Consider the following 13,790-nt stretch of genomic DNA (forward strand, 5'->3'; position numbering starts at 1 on the left):
TTGTGATCTATTTCTGGGGTAAAAAAAGGATTTACCAGCAAAAGTCTTCTGGGTAATGATGAGCAGCAGAGCATCGTTTGATATATCACTGGAAGATGAGTCCCTCAGGCTGGAAGACATGCAAAATATGACTCTGGAAGAGCTGGATCTTCAAAGGAAATTCGACCGTAATGACTTGAGTGGGGTAGAGCTTACAGGATCTTCATTCACTGTTGGAGCATTTCTCAAAATGAGTAGAAAGAACTTCAAATACACATTGCCAATTAAAATGAGAAATGTACAAAGTATGAATATAGGAAAATTGGAAGTTGTAAAGAATAAAATGAAATGCTAAATCATCTGTATCCTGTGCATTAAGGAGCAAAAGTGGACTAGGCGATTATGAATCAGACAATCATAAGTCGACCATACCAGGAGTGATGCACTGATGAGGAATGGCATAGCTGTTATCATTTAAAAGCAAAACTCAGCCTTCCAAGATCTAACCTGAAGCATGATGCTGCCAATGATGTGATAATAGCCACATGCCTGCAAGGAAGATCAGCAAATATGATTTTTCAAATTTACAAACTAACCACTAATCATACATGAGTTAGTTTATTGTGCCAACCTGAAGGGAGATGCCAGATAGGGCAAGATATGACAAAATAATAATTTATAAATTATCAAGGGCTCATGAAGGATGGGGGAGCGGGGAGGGAGGGGAAAAAAGAGGACCCGATGCCAAGGGTTTAAGTGGAGAGCAAATGCTTTGAAAATGATTAGAGCAAAGAATGTACAGATGTGCTTTATACAATTGATGTATGTATATGTATGGATTGTGATAAGAGTTGTATGAGCCCCTAATAAAATGTTTTTTTTTTAAAAAGGAAGAAACCCATGTGGGATTAATTGTAGGGTAGAGAGATAAATGGCTCGGTGAGCCTCACCTTTCTAATTCTCGGGTCTCTTGCTTTCTGATGGGTGGACTAGGGTGCAGCTGCCTTAGCCAGTTCCCTGCTCTAGATGGCAAGACTAACTTCCTGCAAGACATCCCTGAGGAGAAGCCACATGGACCTATCCCAATGAAGCCATGGGTGCTGGAGTAGACATGTGGAGTCCCCTGCCAGTGCTGAGATGCTTACATACTCACTGATTTGGCTTTCCTCCTGCAGTGGGCATCATAGTGTGTGTTTTTTGAGATGGAGGACTTTGTGGATTGTTGTTGGACATATGGGTTACTGTTGGACTTGTGGGCTTGAGCAGCACTGGGTAGGGATGCTTTCTTGATGTGCACTTAACCTTTATATAAAACTCTCTCTTATATATGAGTTTCTGTGGATTTGTTTCTCTAAAGTACGCAGACTAACACACATAAATATAAAGAAATTCATGGTCCTTTTATTAACAAATTCATGCAGTCTCACAATGATCGGACATGCAAAAAAATTGCTTTGATAACATTAGAACTTGGAATCAAAGGAGAAAGATCCAGAGCTGGAAAACATGGCCCAGGTGATAGAAATGAACTTGGAGAGAGCATGATAGAATTTTGCAAGACCAATGACTTCATTGACAATACTCTTTTCAGCAGCATTAAAGACAACTGTACACAAGATCCCCACCAGACATAATATACAGATATTAAATCCACTATATGCATGGAAAGAAATGTGCCAAAGCTCAATCTCATCATACCATCAACTGCTCCTAAGCCAGAGCAAGTGGAAGCTGAAGGACATTAAAACAAGTTCATGTGAGACAAACTGTGAACTTGAGGATCTATGCTTGAATTTACAGACCATCTCAAGAATAGAGGTGATGCCTTGAATACTTATAACTTAAAATATTGAAACGTTTAACTCACAACATTGAATACTCATAACAGATGAGTTGTGGAATGTCCTCACGTGGAAAAAAGGAAAAGGCATTAAAAAGGCAAGAAATAAACAATAACAGTGGATGCCAGAAGAGTCTCTGAGACTTGTTTGTGAACATAAAGCAGCAAACACCAGTGGAAGAAATGAAGGAGAAAAAAGAACTGGAAAGACGAGTTCAAAGGGTCGTTTGAAAAGATACAGGATTATAATAAAATGTACAGAGGGTCTGTAACATGTACAGGGCAGTGTGAGAAAACTAAAGGGAGAACGCGTTTAGCATTTCTCAGGGTGAAAGAACTGCAGACAAAGTTCAGGTCTCTCATTTCCTCACTGCAGGATTCATTGGTGAAAATATCAAATGACAAGGGAAGCATCAGGAAAAGATGGGGAAACAAGACCCAAGTCGCTGTACCAAAAAGCACAGTTAGACAGTCAATCATCAGAGAGTATGGCCAAGAACGGATGGCACGGAAACCTCAATCTGCATGGAGGGCTCCGGGAATCGACGAGAGACCAATTAAAAGGTTTCCACAAACGAATGCAAGACAGCTAGCTGACCCACCAATGGAAGGTGACACAACAAAATGCAGAGATTATCAAACATCGTTCATGTCACATGTATGCAAAACCCACTCTCAATAGTAAGACCAATGGGTGTAGCAGTACATCAAGAGGGAGTGGTCAATAATCATGATTTTGATTAGGCGGAATTTAAGAGATTAGAGATAGCATTCCTAAGAATGAGAACTCCAGAACATTTTGTGGTACGCAGGCAAAGCGTGTGTTTAGACCAAGAGCCACTCGTTTGAACAGAACAAGGATTACTAAGAGATTTAAAATGAGGAAAACACAAAATGTTCTAAAATTGATGGTGGTGATGATTGTACAACTCTTTAAATATGATTAAACTACTGAATTACATGATCTGTCAATTATAGGTCAATAAAACTGTTTAAAACATAGGTAAAGTACATGACAAAATTGTACCCTTTCTCAGTGCATGCTCAAGCTGTAATTTTATTTGCTGAGCAAATAATCCAAAAAGCTGGACTGTAAGTAGGTTTTGGACGCAGCAGTCTTTCTGCAGAAAGGATTATCACCCTGTGATAATCAATTAGACACAGCCTTGCTTGCTGAAGAGAAAAGAACTTGAAGCATTGACTGAAAAAGATCAAAGCCTTAAGTATGGGTTTCACCTACACCTAAAGAAAACAGAAACTCGTGACTGGACCAGCAAGCAGCACACAGATCAATTGATCAAAAGATAGATGTTGTCAAGGGTTTAATTTCACATGGATCCATCCATAATCAATGCACACAGAAGCAGTAGTCCAGAAATAAAAGGATGATATTACATCGAGCAAATCTGCAGAAATACACCTCCTAGTGTGTTAAAAAGCAAAGGTGTCACTTTGAGGACTAAGGTGCTACAGAACCAACCAATAGATTGTCATCTCCTCACAGGAATGTGAAAGCTATACAGTGAATAAGGAAGACTAAGGGGGAAATTGATGCATTCAAATGATGGCGTTGGTGAGACTCCTGAATACACCCTCGATGGCCAGGAGAACAAACACCTCTGAGAGGAAGTCCATCAAGGATTCCCTCAGAAGCAAAGGTGGTGAGACTTCCTCTCACTACATTTGCCATGTGATCCAGAAGGCTCAATCGCCGGACAGGGATACATGGTTGGTAAAGGAGAGTCAGTGAGAGAGGGGGACCTTCAGGGAGAGGACTTTTTCTAAAGGCTACATCAACGGACTCAGCATAGGGAGGGGTGTGCAGATGGCACAGGACCGGACAGTGTTTCTCCTTGTTGAACCTTGTGCTGGCTGCTCTGAGTCACGTGTGATTGGATGGCCCCTGGCAAAAACAGTGCATCCCAAATCAGTAGTGAGTGTGTTTGCCTTACCTTTTCTCAAGCGCATCCTTCAAGAAAATGCTTTTCGGTCTCAAAAAAAAAAAGGAACAAAGACCCTCCTAGAAACTTTCAGTGGACGGAGTAACTCTTCACTCTGATAGTCACTTATTTGAATTTAATGGTTTAAAATTCATATTACATAAAAGCAGCATTTAATTTTTCAAATTTTCTTTGACATAATTTGCAGTGATTCATGTATTTTTGGATGCTTCATTACTAGACACCAGAGAGACTGTTTGAGAATTTGAATTCATTTGATTATATTTTGATGTTGGTAATTATTATTTAACACTTACATCAGCAAACTGGCTGATGCTACAGATCTTATAATTCAAAACAGTCCAGCGTCACAGGTTTTATTTTACATTTTAAAAATACCTGACACTGATATTTCTCTCCTAATAGAAGAATGCAAAAATCAGACCTTGTCAACACAGAGATCATATTTTGAAAGTAGTAATTTTAATATTTTCCCTCCACTTAGGAATTTTCTATTGTGATCAGTTTATGAAATATGTACAGTCACAATGATCTTTAAATAAGACACGGAATTGGATGCTTGTGGCCAGAGTGCACAAAAAAAATAGTTGTATGGAAAGAGCATCATGTACATCTTTGAACTTTCACGCTTTTGAGTTGAGGTTGAAACACTAACTTGGCGCATGTCCTGGGACTACCCACAGTGGAAGCAACCTCATTTTCCTTACACATGAAGCAGGAAAACACATTTATATACGATGTGTACTTATTTCACTTTTTATGAAAATAAGGTGAGATAATGCCTGCGGATCCAGGCTGTACATTTCCTGAGCTGTACAAATTCCAAACAATATCACGGCAAGAAAATTTCCATGACCCGTGAAAGCAATGTTTGTGTCCTAGAAACCCAAAATGCCTGCTAGGTCAATGGGTTAAAAAACCTGAACTGACTCAGGGTAGGTTCCCATAAACTGGGGACGGTAGCACCTCCATGTGGTATCTTGGCAGCTTGGCAGCTTGGCCAGATACTGTGATCTCTGGCCGTCTTGTGGCAGTGTGAGGTGCCTCAATTGCTGACATAGATACAGCACTTTGGTATGCCGGCTGACAGGTGAGCAGAGGCAATCTATTCACCTAGAAAATTTTATATTTACCTAGGTGGAACTTGAAGGTTTGAATATTCACAGCTCAGGAGAACACAGATACAGAGAAATTTATTTTATTATTCGCCCTGTGGCACTTGAAAGAATGGCCTGGCGATCTACTTTCCCAAGGTCACACCCTTGACCACCCTATGGAGCAGTTCGGCTCTGCACACAGGAGTTCCAAGCAGTAGAACTGACTCAGCAACAAGGTTCTTTTGCTATAACTTCATTTTCATCCTTATACCACATAATGAGTAGAACCTTCTATTAAGAATTATACCAGAAGATGAAAACATTTATTTGAATTCTCTACTAAATGTCTGATACAAAATACTTCTGAAATAACTTAAACTACGATTTTGTCATGGTTTTCTCCCATTGATCATTACTTTTTAAATTAATGTTCTATTTTTGGAAGAAAGAACTAGATTATGGCAAATTATTAAAAGATGGAGAGGCATTATGAATAATAGAAAACGATGTAGACATCTCCTAACAGACGGGTCACAAGAAATAGATGAGCTAGTCAAGGTGCAGTATAGCACCAACAAACATACAGCTTTTTCCTAGTTCTTTGATGTTTCCTGCCCCCCATTATCATGAGCCCAATTCTACCTTACATATCTGGCTAGACCAGAGCATGTACTCTGAAACAGATGAGAGATCTAAACACAGGGAACCCAGGACAGATAAACCCCTCAGGACCAATAAGGAGAGTAGAGATGCCAGGAGGGTATGGGGAAGCTGGAGGCGGAAAGGGTGAACTGATCTACATATAACCTCCCCCCTGGGGGGACTGGCAACAGAAAAGTGGGTGAGGGGAGACAGAGGTTGGTATAAGACATGAAAAAAATTATCAAGGGTTGATGATGGTGGGGTGCTGGGGGTGGGGGAAATAAGCTGATACCAAGGGCTCAAGTAGAAAGAACATGTTTTGAGAATGATGATGGCAACATATGTACAAATGTGCTTTACACAATGGATGGCTGTATGGATTGTGATAAGAGCTGTAAGAGCCCCCAGTAAAATATTTTTTAAAAAATTATGAAAACCCTAACATTAATTCTCTCAGTAGCAAACAATGGTATTTTTATTTTTTTGGTGTGTGGGGCTTTTCCGGAAAAAAAACAAAAACAAACAGAAAACCTGCTAGACAAAATCCAAAAGAGCTGTAAAACGAATGGTAATTTTTTTATATTATTTCTTCCAATATGTTTCACTTTCTAGTCTTCTGTTCTCTGCTTGTTGTTTACTAATGAAGACCAAAGACTACAGCCTTCTGAATGACTTACACTTCAACATAAAGAAAATGAAACATTTTCACAGCAGAACCAATGAGCAACATCATGAAAAAGAGAAAGTATTTAAGTTGACAATAAATTTTATTTGGATCCACAATCAACACTCACAGAAACAGTAATCAAGAAATCACACAGTGCACTGGATTGTTAAATTTGCTGTAAAAGGCTATAGTACAGGGTCAAGTACAGGGTCAGCTGAAAAGAAGAATATGCCCTATCCGGTAGAATGACACAGATGCAACAGGGGCTTCAAGCACAGCACTAACTGGGCAGACGGCCCAGGACCAGCCAAAGTTTCACTCTGTTTTGCACAGGGCTGCTATGAGTCAGAGCCAATTTATGGCACCTAACACAATAGCACATATCAGTGTGCATTCAGAGGCATTCCTTCGTATTAAGATGGGTTTCTTTAGGACACTTTCAGAACTGTTCCATTATCACTGAGAACGTGGGGGATGCTAATTGCATTGATGGAATTTTGGAGTTCTCTTCTGAAACATTAAGGTAAGTTTTAAAGACCAAAGATGTCACTGGGAGATCTAAAGTGACCCGACTTGTCATCGTATTTTTAGGTTTCTCTTCTGTCTGGGAAACCTGGGCAATGAATCAGGAAGACCAGATTAGAACTGATGCCTCTGAATTATGGTGTTGCTGAAAAATACTGAACATGCCACAGCTAACCAGGGAACAAACAGAACTGTCTTGATAGAAATACAGTCAGAAGCAAAGATGGTGAGATTTCCTTTCATATAATTTAGATATATTTTCATGAGGGAGCAGTTACAGGAAAAGGACATCATCGTTGGTATAAAGGGTAAACAAAAAAAATTAGGAAGACCTCAATGAGATATATTGGGATAGGGGCTGCAATAATGAGCTCAAATATAATAATTGATTTTAATGACTGTGAGAATCCAGGCAGTGTGTCTTCTGTTGTATGTGGGCTTTATGTGAGTCAGAATTGAGTTGACTGCACTTAACAAACAATGATAATCTTATACTTATCAATATACCTAGTGATGCCGGCCTCCTTTCACATAGTTTCAAATATAGTTTAAATGTGATTCAAATATTGTCCCTTCAGTTACACATTTGTAATGATCATATATTAAATATTTCCCCAAGTTTCAGATAAACCAAAATTCTAACCCCAATGCTGAGGAGTCAATTCCGTCTCTTGATGATACCTTGTGTTACAGAGAAACCTGCTTTGAGAGGGTATCTGGGACCTAATCTCTACGGAAGCAGATAACCCAGTCTTTCTTCTTTGGTCCAGCTGAGGGGGGGTTTAACCATCCATCTTTAGGCTTGCAGTTTGGTCCAAGCCATTTATATCTCCTAGGGATCTGCATCACAGATATGTGTCTAGTTAATGTTACAACATTTTGGAGAAAAACTTATCTTAACATTTCAGAAGACAACTCCAAATTTTCTTCAATGCAATTAGCATCCCCCACATTCTCAGTGACCATGGAACAGTTCTGAAAGTGCCCTAAAGAAACATCTTAATATGAAGGAATGCCTCTGAATGCACACTGATAACTGTTATTTTGTTGGGCGCCATTAAGTTGGCTCTGACTCATAGTAGTCCTGGGCACAACAGAATGAAACTGTGGTTGGTCCTGGGCCGTCTGCCCAGTTAGTGCTGTGCTTGAAGCCCTTGTTGCATGTGTGTCATGCCACCTGATAGAGCATTTCCTTTCTTTCAGCTGACCCTGTACTTGAACCAAGCACGTTGTCCTTCTCCAAAGACTGGCCTCTCTTTATATCATGTCCGGAATTCATGAAACAAATGTTCACCATGTCTGTTTTTAAGGAGCATTCCGGCTGTACCTCCACCTGATCAGGTTCTTTTCTTCCCTCTGGAAATCCACAGGGCACCCAATACTCTGCCCCAATACCATCATTCAAGGCAATCAAATCTTCTCTATTCTTCCTGAGTCACTGTCCACATTTTACATGCACATGAGGGAATTGGAAATGCCATGACTTGGCTCAGATGCATACTTGCCCTAAAATTGACATTTTTGTTCCTTAACACTTTGACTAGGATTTGTACGTTAGGTGTTCCTTTTTTTGTATTTCTTGACAGCTGTTTATATGAGCACTGAATGTGGATCCAAGTAAAATGTAATCCTTAATAATGTCAATCTTTTCTCCTTTTATCATGGTGTGGTACATTGGCCTACTTCTAAGAACTTTAGCTTTCTTTACATTGAGTTATAATCCACACTACACACTGTAATCTTTGTTCTTTATCGGTGATTCAAGTCTTCTTTGTTCTCAATCAGCCAGGCTATGTCACCTGGAGCCTTACTCTCAGCCTGTTGCCACTTTTCAAATAGTCTATCTTCAAAGATTATGTGCTCAACATACAAATGGAGGATGTATGATGAAAGGATGCACCCTGGATGCACACCTTTCCTGACGTTACACCACAGAGTATCTCCATGTTCCGTTTGAAGGGTTGCCTTTTGGTCCATGTAGAGTTTCCACATGAGTACAAGGAAGTGTCCTGGGATCCCCGTTCTTCTCAATGTTATCCGTAGCTTAGGATCTACCCAGCTGACTGTCAATAAAATACAAGTAAGCATATTTCTGCATTTAGTCACATGATATCAACAACAGTAGCCCTTATACTGTGTTCTTTTTGAATTCCATCTTCATCTCGGACAACTCCCTGACCATGAACTGATACATCTGTTGTTGGTTCTTTCTAATATCTTCCATAAAATTTTACTGGCACGTGATATTAATGCTATTGTTTAGTAATTTTGCACTCTGTTGGGTCACCAGTCTTCCGAATGGTATGTATCTCTTTCAGTTGTTTGGACAGGTAGCTAGCTGTCTTCCAAATGTCTTGGCATAGATGAGTGACTGCTTCCAACTCTGTTTCCACTTGGGAAATAATCTCAACGGTGCTCTGTCACTCTCTGGAGTACTGTGTTTTGCCAAGGCCTCCAGCTATGCAGTGGTGCTTCTTCCCTTCCTGTCATCCATTCTTTATTATATGCCATCTCTTCAAATGATTGACAGCCCATGTTTGTTTTGTTTTGCTCTGCTTCTTAGTACAGTGTCTCTGTATATTCCTTCCATCTTCTTTTGATGTTCTTTACACTATCCAATATGTTGCCCATAGAATTATTCCATATTACAATTGAGGCTTAAATTTTCTTACAGTTCTTTCTGCGGAGGTGTGTCTGTATGTGGTATTCATTATCCCAGTTATGAGGAATTCTGACCTTAGAAGCATTCACATATATCATGTACATGAATCAAAGAGGAAACTGGTAGAAGATGCTGCCATAGGTCATGAAGGTGGGAATATAAGAAGCCAACTTAATTCTAATTATTTATTTGATTTTTTTGTTGTACTCATTTTCAGTTGCTGAGTAACACATGATCATATAATTAGTAACTTAAAGCAACACACATTTATTTTCTCAGTCTCTGAATTCAGAACTCTGGTCATGGCTTAGCCAACTTCTCTACTTAAGGATCTTAAAAGCTGCAAATAGAGGGTCATCAGGTTTGTATCCTTATCAGAAAATAGAAGGGAAAATTCTGTTTCCAAAATCCCCTGGTTGTTGGCAGAATTCATCTTATATATAAAAACTACCGCTTCCTTCTTCTGGAGGCTGTCCACAGTTCGTCGGCACTGCCTGAGACTCCGTGCCACGTGGTGTTGTTTGATAGGTGATATCGTTGGCTTCAACTTAGCAAAACACAACGAAACATTGACCGGTCTTCCACCATCGTCACAATCACTGCTATGGTGGAGGCCACTGTGGTAGCCACTGTGTCAATCCTCGACAGTCCTCCTCTACTGTGATGACGCTCCACTTTACCAGGCATGCTATGTGTGAATGTTACCTCATCTGTTGTCAGTTTGAGACTTAAGACTGAAGGGGTGGAGTTTAACCTGTCAATCAGGTTGCAGCTTGATAACCTCATTTGGAGGCACTAAGGAGATAAATAGCTCACTGGAGGTGGGACACACACTCACTCCCTGTGAGACATTGCTGTGGACAAGACACATGGAGCTACTCTAGAGCCCTGGAGCTGAATAAGCCACGTGGAGAGCCCTGCCAGTGCTGAGATACTTACACCACCACTGGATCCACAAGACTTCCCACCCACTGACCTGTGATCTTCCTGCATTCAGCGTCATTGCACGTGTTTCATGAGTCTGGTATCAGACATATGGGTTAATATTGGACTTGTGGAGTTCTTTTGGACTTGGCTGGGATGTTTTCTTAATGTAAAATTACTCCTATATAAAGCTCTTTCTTATAGACATGAGTCTCTATAGATTTGTTTCTCTAATCTACCTGGACTAACTCACTATCCTTTTCCAAGTACTGTTCTTTCATAATGACGTGTATATAGTATGTGAAACAAAGTCTTATCATCTTGCTTCTTAGGAGTATTCTGGCTGTACTTCTTTGAAGAGAGCTCTGTGTTTTGTTTTTCACTTCGGCTATCCATAGCACTTTCAATATCCATCGCCATCGCCATACTCCAAATGCACCCATGCTTTTGCAGTGTTCCTTATTCATGGTCCAGCTTTTACAGACATATGAGGTGATTAAACATGGCATGGCTTGGGTCAGCTTCACCTTAGCCCCTCAAAAGATATCCTTGCTCTTTAAGACGTTAAAGAGGTCTGTTGCAACAAATCTTCCCAGTTTCCTGATTGTTGCTTCCATAAGCTTTGACTCTAGGCCCAAACAAAATGAACTCTCCAACAACTTCTATCTTTTCTCTGTTGAACATGATGTTGTCTATTCATCCAGTTGTGAGGATTTGGGGTTGCTTCACATGGGCTTTTCCAACACGACCACTTTCTTAGCCATTTCTTAATTCTTTAAATTCAGCAATGAAGAATATATCATCTACTAAGGCAAACACTTACGCTTTCACCATCATGATAACCGTTATATCCTTTACATTTGTTACACGGTACGGATTAGAAGCAGATCACAGTTCTCACAGTCATTCAAGACCTTACATATCAGAAAACCCAAATCAGTCTATAGCTATCATGTTGATTCCAAATCATAACAGAGGAAAACTGCCACAAGGTGCAGATTCCCAGACCGTAAACTTATGGAGCCAGATAGTCCCATCTTCTCCTTGTGGAGTAACCAGGAGCCTAAACATTGCACCGCACAGACTCCTCTGAAGACCAGAAGAAAGAAGTCATTGGAAACAACTTGGCATGCATCTTAGTCAGAGGTACGAACAGCAAAGTAATTAAGAGTCAGAGACCATGAGAGCACTCTGCAATCACAGGGAGTTTGGTTAATTCCTGGAGGACAGAGGATCATGCCAAGCTATTTGTCTCCCTCTGGCACACCTAGGCACACTGGTGGACCATGCTCTTGATGTTAGCTGAAATGTTCACAGTTCAAACCCACCAGCTGCTTCATGGGAGAAGCTGCAAGCAGTCTGCTCTCATAAAGATTACAGGCTTGGCAACTCTCTGAGTTATTTTTTTTTACTCTGTCCTACAGGGTCATTATGAATTATAATAGACATGACAGTAACAAAAATAGGTTTGATTTTCGTTTTTGGTAAGAAAGACAAAATGTCTTTTTAAAAGTTAAAAAAAAAATTTTTTTTTAGTGAGACTGAATTCATCCTCCAGCGAAAGATTACTTACATTTTCAGAGCAGAGTAAGTTTTAACAAGCAGGTCTGAAAATACAATGTGCCCTCCTTTACCTACTCCCACTTCCAATAACACGTGGACAGAAACTTGAAGATAAAGCTAGAATTATAGATTGTTGAAGGAGATACCGTTTTCTCTGTATATTGAAACATACCATAATGAGATCCAAACTTTATGCACTATATCACTGGACGCTTTGTGATGAGCTTCAAAAGCTCTCTAGCAGTGTTGAGTCTCAAATGTATTTTATGGTCATCTAAGGCACCCTGTCAGGCAATGTTCAGTGTCCTAGCCCTCTTACTCCACCGCTGCCTCTTTAGCCTCCTCCTCCTTCCACCAACCCTTTCCCTCAGATGGTGTTAAGTGCATGTATAAAGAGTGTGTCTTCTTAGTATCCCTTCTCAGTTAGTGAGGCTCCATGTCCTGATGACCTACAGGAATTGTAACCCAAATTGCGATCTCCCACGAAGGCAGTTTTAAGCCCTGGGACTGCTAGCTACAAGATCGGTGAAGTAGTTTCTTGTGCCAACCTGACCGGTAAACACATGTGGGGTTAATTGAAGGGTGGAAGGATAAATGACTCAGGGACCCTCGCCTTTCTAGTTCTCGGGTCACTTGCTTTGTGATGATCGGACCAGGGTGTAGCTGCCTTACTGCTTCAGCTGGCAAGGCTCACTTTCTGCAAGACATCCCTGAGGAGAAGCAGCATGGACCTACCCTGATGCAGCCCTGGGTGCTGGAGCAGCCATGTGGAGATCCCTGCCAGCGCTGAGATACTTCCACACTCATTGATTTGGCTTTCCTTCTGCAGTCGGCATCATAGTGTGTGTTTTGTGAGATGGAGGAGGACTTTGTGGATTGGTGTTGGACATATGAGTTAATGGGTTAATGTTGGACTTGAGGGTTTGGGCAGCACTGGGTTGGGTGTTTTCTTGATGTGCACTTAACTTTTATATAAAACTCTCTCTTATACATGAGTTTCTGTGGATTTGTTTCTCTTAAGTACCCAGACTAACACATTAAGAGAAAGAAAAACTTCTTAAAGAGGAAATTGGTAGAAGGTGCTGCCATAGGTAGTGAAGGTGGGGTATATAAGAAGCCAACTTAATTCTAACTAACCCCTCAGTTGCCATTTTTGCCCCTGCTTTTCCATGATGGCCATTTTTAAGATTGTTAGACCTGGAATAAAAGTCTTTACCAGTGAACAAGAATACAGGCAACAACGTAAAAAAATCATTTTCTTACTTGAAAATTACCCTAGAAAAAAAATAATATTGAACAGAAAAACATTTCAAATGGTGAGCGTGAATCTTTTAAAACTATAATCTCAACTCCATGAGCCATGCTCCTCTTTGGCTCCATGATGCCAGGAACAACTACAGCAAACAAGCCGGGCTCTCTGCGCTTCAAGCTATCGCTGCTTCTATGATAGCGAGTGCGCTGCCCGCTGGGGTGCCGGGCGGATGCTGTTTTCTTTATTTGTAGACTCCTGGGCTACATTTTAAGAAAAACATTTATGAAAAACACTTCACAGGGCTGATGCTTCCTTTGCTCTGTTGTCTGCCCACTGCATACACACCCAAACAGTGAGATTATATTTTCTTTGTCAGGAAGCTAATATCCAAGATAACCATACCAGGAAAAAAAAGAAGTACCAAGTTGGATCAGCCAAATGATGTCAGCTGAATGCCTAACCCTAACCTATCAAACATAATGGCAATGTTCACATGAATTTGAAGAGGAAGGGTTGGCGTTGAGTGAGAGGATGTTGTTAGTGAGGCGGATCTTTCTGAATATTTGCTATAAAAATTGAGATAATTAGGAGTGGTCCTTGGTGCCTTTCAATTGCCACAAAGTAATAGACACTAGTTGTCCTAATGAAATATTTCTATGTCAACCAGACACTCCTGGC

At 40.4% G+C, this 13,790-nt stretch overlaps 1 pseudogene; it reads right to left on the reverse strand.

The window, feature by feature from the left end:
• Positions 1 to 6,010: 6,010 nt before the first annotated feature.
• LOC142425163 (U7 small nuclear RNA) lies at positions 6,011 to 6,084 on the reverse strand (annotated as a pseudogene).
• Positions 6,085 to 13,790: the final 7,706 nt, after the last annotated feature.

This window comes from Tenrec ecaudatus, chromosome 13 (genome assembly GCF_050624435.1).
Source record: "Tenrec ecaudatus isolate mTenEca1 chromosome 13, mTenEca1.hap1, whole genome shotgun sequence".
Lineage (NCBI taxonomy): Eukaryota > Metazoa > Chordata > Mammalia > Afrosoricida > Tenrecidae > Tenrec > Tenrec ecaudatus.